Here is a 10,880-nt window from a genome sequence, read left to right as displayed (position 1 = left end):
TTGGCTCTCCGCACAAAATAATGAAAACGAAATTCGCATATTAATTTTTTTGGCTAAATGGCTTTCTCGTAGTTTTAATCGAAAGATTTTGAGCAAAAAGGAGCGGGGGAGGGGTCCAAGCTGCCCTCCAATTTTTTGATTACTTAAAAAGGCAACTAGAACTTTTATTTTTTACGAGCGTTTTCACTAGTAAAAAATATACGTAATTTACGAATCAACTTACGTAACGAACTTCTATTATCCTATATTTTGTATTAAGTATATGAGGAGGTTCACCCCCTCGTCAATACCTCGCTCTTTACACTACTACTTGAATTTTGTCCCAATTCCTTAAGAATGACCCCTGAATCACAAAGGCCGTAGAATAAATAGTTGAGATTACTAAAAATACTTTAGCGTAAAGAGTGAGGTATTACGAGGAGGTGAACCCCTCATATGCGTAATAATTTCTGTTCGTTTTAAGTTTTAATGCTGCTCCTTACTTTCATTTGAAAAAATCTCTTCATATTTATTTTTTCATTGTTTTTTTTTTAAATAATGCTAGAAAGTCCTGCGCCCCCTTCATTGAAATTCTCTTCCCCCATGACATATTCCTCCATGGAAAGATCCTCCCACATACCCCCCCCAAATTCTCCCCCCCCCCAGAACCAAAAAAAAATCCCGCTGAATACGTCTGTACACTTCCCAATAGCCATTAGCATCGGACAAAAGTAATCAATTATTCAGTGTAGTATATTTAGTCTGTAGTCCATTTAATCCCAGAGAACGTTTCTGCTTGCGTTGGAAAATATCAGCATCATGCATATTTGCTTTTTCCCACAGGAATACTAGTAAAAAATCGGATGTAATCCCCAAAATCGCTTTTGTTTTCACAAACCACAGCATGAGGAATGGGTTACAGATATTGCAAGATTATTTCTACCCATTTTATGCCCTGAGCCTGATACCAATAGTTTGAAAGGCTACCCGGCTCAACAGTAAACGAAACTCTAAAAAACGGAATTTTGAAGTTAAAAGACGCATCAATAGATCGGATTTTCATGCTGATTTTAAATATATAAGTTTTATCAAATTTAGTCTTTGTCATAAAAAAGTTACGAGCCTGAGAAAATTTACCTTATTTTGGAAATAGGGAAACACCTTAGGAAACACCCCCTAAGAGTCATAGAATCTTAACGAAAATCATACCATCGCATTCAGAGTATCAGAGAACCCTATAGCCGAAATTTCAAGCTTCTATCTACAAGAATGTGGAATTTCGTATTTTTTGCCAGAAGACAGATCACGGGTGCGTGTTTATTTACTGTTTTTTTCCCCAGGGGTCATCGTATCGACCAAGTGGTCCTAGAATGTTGAAAGACGGTTCATTCTAGCGGAGATGAAAAGTTCTAGTGCCCTTTTCAAGTGACCAAAAAAATTGGAGGGCACCTAGGCCCCCTCCCACGCTCAATTTTTCTCAAATTCAACGAATAAAAAATTTTGAGATAGCCATTTTGTTCCACATAGTCGAAAACCATAAAAACTATGTCTTTGGGGATGACTTACTCCCCCACAGCTCCTGGGGGAGGGGCTGCAAGTTACAAACTTTGACCAGTGTTTACATACAGTAATGGTTATTGGGAAGTGTACAGACATTTTCAGGGTTTTTTCGGTTTGGGGTGGGGTTGAGGGAAGGGGGCTATGTGCGAGGATCTTTCCTTGGAGGAATATGTCATGGGGGAAGAGAAATTCAATGAAAAGGGCGCGGGATTTTCCTGCATTACTATTAAAAAAAAAACATTGAAAAAATAAACATGAAAAAGTTTTTTCAATTGAAAGTAAGGAGTAGCATTAAAACTTAAAACGAACAGAGATTATTACGCATATGAGGGGTTCTAAAACTAATTTAGCATAAAGAGTGAGGTATTTAGGAGGAGATAAATACCTCGCTCTTTATGCTAAAGTATTTTTAGTAATTTCAACTATTTATTCTACGGCCTTTCTGATTCAGGGGTCATTCTTAAAGAATTGGAACAAAACTTAAGATTTAGCATAAAGAGCGAGGTATTAACGAGGGGACAAACCCCCTCATATACATAATAAAAATATAAGAATATAAAAGTTTGTTACGTAAGTTAATTCTTAAGTTACGCATATTTCTTACTAATAAAAACGTTCGTTAAAAATTAAAGGTTTAACGAACATTATTAAAATTTTCATTATTAAAATTTCATTTTAATAGTTTATGTGCGGAGAGCCAAAATCAAACACGCATTGATTCAAAAACGTTCAGAAATTAAATAAAAAAACTAATTTTTTAACTGAAAATAAGGAGCGACATTAAAACTTAAAACGAACAGAAATTACTCCGTATATGAAATGGGTTGTCCCCCCCGCAATCCGTCGCTCTTTACGCTAAAGTTTGACTCTTTGCCACAGTTCTACTTTTTAAAACAATTAAAAACTTTAGCGTAAAGAGCGAGGGACTGCGAAGGGGGACAACCCATTTCATATACGGAGTGATTTTTGTTCGTTTTAAGTTTTAATGTCACTACTTATTTTCAGTTAAATAATTAGTTTTTTTTATTAAATTTGCTGAATGGAACTACTGATTAGTCTGTACTGAACTGACGTATCTTGTTCATCTTATTACGTAGCTTGCTCGGTGTATTAGCTTGATGTGAACTTAATATAATGAACCAGTTAAATCGAATGTTTGTGAAGGTGATAGCGAACTATTTAATTTTTTTTGCAACTCTTCACTTTTTTTGATAAGATTGTGTTTGATTAAGATGAATCAGCTTGAGTAACATAATGGAATATTCACAGATAAAAAAAAAATTCTGGAAAACATCAAACAAAACAATCTTATCTCTTCTTTTCCTTTTAAATGAAGGTGTAAAACTAAGAATTTCGAAGTTATAAAAGGATCCACAAAATATTTACACACACATGTTCTATGTACAGTGGCGTAAATTGGGTAGGGGCAGGGGTATTTACTTCCTCAGGAGTTCCCCCTCCTCATAGGCTTTACGCTGAAGGCTTTACCTCATAGGCTTTACCTCGCTCTTTACGCTGAAGTTTGAATTCAGTCCCAATTCCTTGGGAACGACTCCTAGAACCCTATGTTTGTTTAATTAGAACAATAAGAAGCTTTTTTAAAAGTACTAAGAACTTTAGCATAAAGAGCAAGGTGTTGTGGAAGAGTAACTCCCTTTATATACGTAATAGTTACTGTTCGTTTTAAGTTTTATAATTGCTCCTTACTTTAAGTGGAAAAAACTTTTTTTTTAATTTAATTAGTGATATAAGCAACCAAATTACATAGGCATATTAAGAAACAGTAGTTTAGAATAGTAGTATTAAGAATAGTAACTAGACCTCCTTCCCCGCCTCTTATTTCTAAAAATCGTCTGATCAAAACTAAGAGAAAGCCATTCAGCCAAATAAAGAATTAATATACAAATTTCACTTTAATAGTTTATGTACGGAGAGCCAAAATCAAACATGCATTAATTCAAAAACGTTCAGAAATTAAATAAAAAAACTAGTTTTTTTAACTGAAAGTAAGGAGCGACATTATAACTTAAAACGAACAGAAACTACTCCGTATATGAAATGGGTTGTCCCCTCCGCAATCCGTCGCTCTTTACGCTAAAGTTTGACTCTTTGCCACAGTTCTACTTTTTAAAACAATTAAAAACTTTAGCATAAAGAGCGAGGGATTGCGGAGGGGACAACCCATTTCATATACGGAGTAATTTTTTTTCGTCTTAAGTTTTAATGTCGCTCCTTATTTTCAGTTAAAAAATTAGTTTTTTTTTATTTAATTTGCTGAAAGGAACTACTGATTAGTCTCTACTGAACTGACGTATCTTGTTCATCTTATTACATAGCTTGCTCAGTGTATTAGCTTGATGTGAACTTAATATAATGAACCAGTTCAAATCGAATGTTTGTGAAGGTGATAGCGAACTATTTAATTTTCTTTTGCAACTCTTCACTTTTTTTGATAAGATTATGTTTGATTAAGATGAATCAGCTTGAGCAACATAATGAAATATTCACAGATAAAAAAAAATTCTGGAAAACATCAAACAAAACAATCTTATCTCTTTTTCCTTTTAAATGAAGGTGTAAAACTAAGAATTTCGAAGTTATAATAGGATCCACAAAATATTTACACGCACATGTTCTATGTACAGGGGCGTAAATTGGGTAGGAGCAAGGGTATTTACTTCCTCAAGAGTTCCCCCTCCTCATAGGCTTTACGCTGAAGGCTTTACCTCATAGGCTTTACCTCGCTCTTTACGCTGAAGTTTGAATTCAGTCCCGATTCCTTGGGAACGACTTCTAGAACCCTATGTTTGTTTAATTAGAACAATAAGAAGCTTTTTTAAATGTACTAAGAACTTTAGCATAAAGAGCAAGGTATTGTGGAAGAGTAACTCCCTTTATATACGTAATAGTTACTGTTCGTTTTAAGTTTTATAATTATTCCTTACTTTAAGTGGAAATTTTTTTTTATTTATTTAATTAGTGATATAAGCAACCAAATTACAAAGGTATATTAAGAAATAGTATTCTAAGTGAGCTGCACAAATAGCAAATATTATTTTGTATATCTGTTGAAATAATATTTTGAATATCTGTCGGCTTAAACAATTGCCTAAATCGGGTGTAAAACAAAAATCGTCAATCGAACAGTTCGGGTAACGAACTGTACGTAAGGAGCGATACGGCAAAATATTAACCGATACTTTAAGCAACAGAGTTTTGATAACAATAGACAGATCAAAAGAATCATATTTCAATGCTAATTCAAAATATATAAAAATTCATTGAGTTACTGTAACCCATAAAAAGTTACGAGTCTGAGAAATCTTGTCCAATTTTGGAAACAGGAAAGGAAAAATCCCCAAAACATCAATTAATCCTAATGAAAATCCTACCATCAGATTAAGCATATCAAAGAACCGTACTGTAGAGGTTTCAACTTCCTATATACAACGATGTGGAATTTTGTATTTTTTCCAGAAGAAAGGTCACAGAGACGTGATCACTATATAATCGAGGTTGACTTGACCCCCCACTATCCCCGGAGGAGGGGCTGCAAGCTACGAACTTTGCCCATTGTTTACATATAGTACAGGTTATTGGGAAGCATAGAGACTTTATTGGGGGGGGGGGGGGGATACGCTGGAGGATCTTTGCATGGAGGATTTTTTCCTGGGAGAATGGAATTTCCATGGAGGGAAAGCCAGATTTCCTCGTATTATTAAATAAAAGATCAGTAATCAAATAAGAAAACAAGTTTTATTCAACTGAGAGTCAGGACAAACATGAAAACTTAAAATGAACATAAATTATTATGTATATGAGGGATGTTCCCCCCTCCTCAATACTTCGCTATTTACGCGAAATTTTTTCAGAACCTTTAAAAAGGCTTATTATTTTAATTTAATGGCACTTGTGTTTCATGTTTTATTCTGAAGTAATTAGAACAAAAAGTCAAACTTCAGCGTATGCTATAATGAAGCTAATTTGTTTTAATAGAATAAAGTCCAATTTTAATTTATATATTGTAAAAGGTTTTCTTACTTCTTTTTTATATCTATAAATTTTAAAGATCGATTTTTTTTTTGTAGTCAACAGATATGTAACTGCGTACTCTGTCACAAGAAAACTACTTAAATCATGAATCCAAGCAACTATTTCTCATTATACAGTCACCAGGCTCAGTAAAAGGATGAAGAATTTTGACGTTGTTTCGGTAAGTCTTTCCTGTTTTTCGTTTTTTTTTATCACAGCTAAGGGACTGGGTTCAAACTTTCAGGAAAAGATTTTGGGGGGAGGGAGTTAAGATGACTTTAAGTTCTGTATTAAGGGACGAGAGCTGTTTATACCTGTCATCTTAGAGGTTCTATTGTGAGTATCTACATAATAAATTAGTGAATTTGATTGTGAGTGTCTTTTACATAAAACGAAGTTTTCGCTAAAATATTATATAGAAAGCAAGTCAAAACCAAGCGTAATTATTATTTTTCTATTTTTAGATGGAGGAATTTACGTCATTGGATTTAGCTATCCTGTTGTTCCAAAAGGCAAAGCAAGAATCAGAGTCCAGATATCAGCCGCCCACACGCCATCTGATATTAACAGGACTGTTGACGCATTTATTTCAGTTGGTCGAAAAATAGGAGTGATCATATAATAGTCAAAATACTTAAGTAAGATTAATAGTTTACTCTTAATTTTTGTGTTATTTTAGAGCCAAATATAAAAATGCAACTGACATGAATTCCAGATGCAGCGGCCGTAATTGTTAGTGGAATATTCCTGTTAAGACAATTTTCAAAGAAAAGTTTCAACTGTACCCTTAAATATTTTTCCCTGTCATTCCTCTAAATTCTAAAAATACTTATGTCTCTTCATTGAAAAAATTCTAAAATATCCCCCCTCTCCAAAGAATATTTTTTGAAAATACCACCCCCTGCTTATATGCTAGATACATTTAGATACATTTGGTGTTGTTTTTTTTTCAACAAAATAAAACAAAACAACTAAATAGCACAATCAGAGATCCCACAAAGGCTGCATGGCGTGTAAACTAGGAGAATCATAAAACAAAACTATTAATCGATTAAGTACAAACGATTCTTAAACCCGTACTGACAAAAATAGAACGAAAAAAGGAAACAAAAGAAAAAAAATATCATAGCACAATCAGAGATCCCCAAAAGGCTGTATAGCCTGTAAACTAGGAATATCACAAAACAAAATTATTAATCTATTAAGCACAAATATTCTAAAACACGTACTGAAAAAATAGAACGAAAAAAGGAAACAAACAAAAAAAGGAAACAAAAAAAAAAGGAAAAGCAAGAAGAAGAAGTTACAGGAGGAAAGAAAATTCATTCACATAAGACAAAATGGACAACTGATGTACAATGTGTATGATGTCGTTTTTGAGCAACTCTTCTTGGGGTTGTCCCCCAATCTGTCTTTGAATTAAAGTCAGGGAATAGTTGTGGGAAAAGTCAAAGTCATGGCCAAATGTAGAAAAAGCCATGATAGATTGTCTAATTAAGTGGGCATCAAGTCAAGGTTAATTTTAACCCTTTGATTGCCGTTGTTACTGTCTCCCATTTATGATACACCTCTCCGCGCATGCATGTCACTACACAATGCCAAAGTAGAGTCAACCATGTTGGAGGTTCTCCCCGGGGAACACACGCGGGTTGACTCAAGTATACTTGAAAATTTTCCTCTTATGCATGTCACTCCACAATGGTATGAAAACACTATACAATCGGTATGAAAGACACAACGGAGAGGAGAACTAGATGAAAAACGTTGAATGACAACTAATCACAAGTAAGCCACTCCAATAATTAAAATATATTAAACACAGTAATGGGTCAATATGCATTGTAAAAGTGAGAACGTTTAGCTCACTTTTTCATGGGTATCAATTTCCTTCACAAAAAATATTTGGCGCTATTCCAGAGGAAAATGCTGCTTCAAGTCATTAAACATTAGGCAATCTAGCATATTTTCTTGAGAAATATCGTCTAGTTTCACTTCAAACTTTTCCACACGATTGTCAAGATTAGATTTTTGCAATCTATATGCTTTACACTCAAGTTCAATCCGGTTGAGGACTGGATTAAAGTCGAGGAAACAGACTGTACTTATCGGTTATATAATAGACACTATAAAATATTGATCGCGAATGATGCGAGCATGACTCAAGAAACTGGTCAAGCAATTTCTTTATACCACACAATTAGCTGTGGTTTGGTTGCAAAATAAATTGCAGCTATGTTTTATTTAAGTATTTAATTTGTATTTTGGTTTGCTTTGGTTTATGCAAAGAAATTATGGCTATATATTTGCACAGTAGGGGCGTGGTGTAAATTATAGCATATATTAAATACAGCAATGGTTAGTTTACGTATTTAATATATGCCAAGCTTTACCCCCAACCCCCCTAATGTGCAAATATATAGCCCAAATTTGTTTCTAAACTATTATATATTCATAATATTTTGTTTATTTCATTAGCATTAATCGAACTTCTCTTCCCGAGTGTCTATTATATAAACGATAAGTACCAAAGAGACTTGTAATCTCGACTAATTGCCTCATTGATATCAACTTCAGCAAAGTCTTTTAAACTGTTAACCTCAGCAGTATTTCCAATTTTAGCAGTAATTTGCCAAATTATTCCTGAGATTAAAGATTCCCTAGTCACCTCAAATTTATACTCTGTGGCGTATATCCCGGCAAACAGAGCCATCTATGGATTAGAGGGACTGAAAGCTGATGGAAGCATAGTCAAAGCAACGAATGACTTTTAAACAAACTTATAAATATCTGGAAAATTGTGCTTCTCTTCCAAGGCTTCTCTAACTGCGGGAAGGTGAATAGTTAAGCCGAGTACGAATTTTCAGGATGGTGAGACAGGCGCTACAATGTCAAAAATATAGTTGAGACAAGAAACCCCCCCTCCCAACTGCAAAAAAGAGATAGTAACATCTGAGAGTTATCTTGACAAGAGACATTTTTTTAAGGAGAGCTTTGAAAATCACGGCACTGTCATTAGCCAAAAACTCCTCAGTAATACTCGTTTGATTGTTATCCTCTTCCTCAGTGGGCTTTTTACACGGGAATAATTCAAGTGGTTTGTGTCGAAACAAGCAAGAATAAGGTAGCTATGATCAGAAATTTGCAACAAGTGAGGGGAAACAGAAGGTGGGGGGTAAATAAATCTCTGGACGAGATTTGTTCTGCCTTTCAAGATACTATTTTTTGAAAAGCTCTGGCTTAAAATTCAAAATTCGGATCACTTCTGGCTCCTAACTGGCTTTTTTTTAACTCTCAAGTACTAATTTTTAATGTGGAATTAATTAGAAGCGTAACAAAACTGTCTTGCTACGTTTGCGAAGGTTTTTTAGTACAGTTTTCCTAAGATTGGAAACATGTAAATGTAAGTGATGAATTCTTGTAGAAGTTATTCTAATATATTTATGTTATTCTTATTAGTGTGTTTTGGTTAGTGGATGTATTCGTAGGTTTTTCTTGTTAGACCTGAATAAATTATGTAGAAAATAATATCTGAGAAGTTAGAAAAAATGACCAATAAGCACCATTATGTCAATGAAAACTTTGATTAACCCCATTTTTTTTAATATTGCAAAGGATAATAAATCCACGACAAGCAATGAGCAAAAAATAAATCCCAATAAGCAACATGCATAAGTAAACATAAGTTAATTGGCACTTAATCGAAATTATTTTTTGCAAGGGGACACAAATTCGAAAAAAAGTAGGTGGATGGAGATAAAGTCTAATATAATGTATAACATAGTTTACGTCATTTTAATAACATAAAGCAACTGTTAAGCTTCTATCGTTAGATAGGCTTTTGTTAAGCCTTTGTGTTTAGCCTCCTCAAAGTATATAAATTGTGCAGCAAATTAACATGAACCACCGAAGTCGGAACAAAAGTTAATGAAAGTTTTTTACATGAGGAGTCTCCATGCGTTTAGTTTTTTTTATGGCACTTGGTGTTAGCCAAGTGACATATAGCGATCGTAAGTTTTGTCTGTCTGTCGGTCTGTCTGTCTGTCGGTCTGTCTGTCTGTCAGTCTGTCCTGCTTTTGCTACTTTAGGCACTTCCAGGTAAGCTAGGACGATGAAATTTGGCAGGCATATCAGGGACCGGACCACATTGAAATAGAAATATTCGTTTTCCCGGTTTGACCATCTGGGGGGCAGTGTGGGGCCGGTTACTTCGGAAAAAATAAAAAAATGAAGTATTTTTAACTTACGAACGCTAGATGGGATCTTAATGAACTTTGAGGTTTGGAAGGATGTCGTGTCTCAGAGCTCTGATTTTAAATCCCGACCAGATCTGATGACATTGGGGGGAGTTGGAGGGGAGGAACCTAAAATCTTGGTAAACGCTTAGAGTGGAGGGATCGGGATGAAACTTGGTGGAAAAAATGAGCTGAAGTCCTAGATACGTGATTAACATTAGCGGAACGGGTTTGCTCTGTTTGGGGAGTTTGGGAGGGGGGGGGTAATTCTGAAAAATTAGAAAAAATGAGGTATTTTTAACTTTCGAAGGAGCGATTGGATCTAAATGAAATTTGAAGTTTGGAAGGATATCGTGACTCAGAGCTCTCATTTTAAATCCCGACTGGATCTGTTGATACTGGGGGGAGTTGGGGGGGTCTAAAATCTTGGAAAACGCTTAGATTGGAGGGATTGGGATGAAACTTGGTGGGAAAACGAAGCACAAGTCCTAGATACGTGATTGACGTAACCGGAACGAATCAGCTCTCTTTGGGATAGTTGGGGGGAGGGTTAATCCTGAAAAATTAGAAAAAATAAGGTATTTTTAACTGACGAACGGGTGATCACATCTCAATGAAATTTGATATTTAGAAGCATATCGTGTCTCAGAGTTCTTATTTTAAATCACGACTGGATCCAGTGACATTTGGGAGAGTTGGGGGGACCTTAAATCTTGGAAAACGCTTAGAGTGGAAGGATCGGGATGAAAATTGGTGGGGGAAATAAGCAGAAGTCCTAGATACGTGATTGACATAATCAGAAAAAATCCGCCTTATTTGGGAGAGTTGGGGGGCGGGAGGGTTAATTCTGAAAAACTATAAAATTGATATATTTTTAACTTACGAAGGAGTGATCGGATCTTAATGAAGTTTCATATTTAGAAGGACCTCGTAACTCAGATCTCTCATTTTAAATCCCGAGCGAATCCACCGTCATTGGGGGGGGGCAGTTGGGGGGGGGCAGTTGGGGGGGCCGGAAATCTTGGAAAATACTTAAAGTGGAGAGATTTGGATAAAACTGGGTGAGAAGAATAAAAC

The sequence above is a fragment of the Artemia franciscana genome, chromosome 9 (assembly GCF_032884065.1).
Source record: "Artemia franciscana chromosome 9, ASM3288406v1, whole genome shotgun sequence".
Taxonomy (NCBI): Eukaryota; Metazoa; Arthropoda; class Branchiopoda; order Anostraca; family Artemiidae; genus Artemia; species Artemia franciscana.
The sequence above is the reverse complement of the archived record's forward strand: the minus strand, read 5'-3'. Positions refer to the sequence as shown.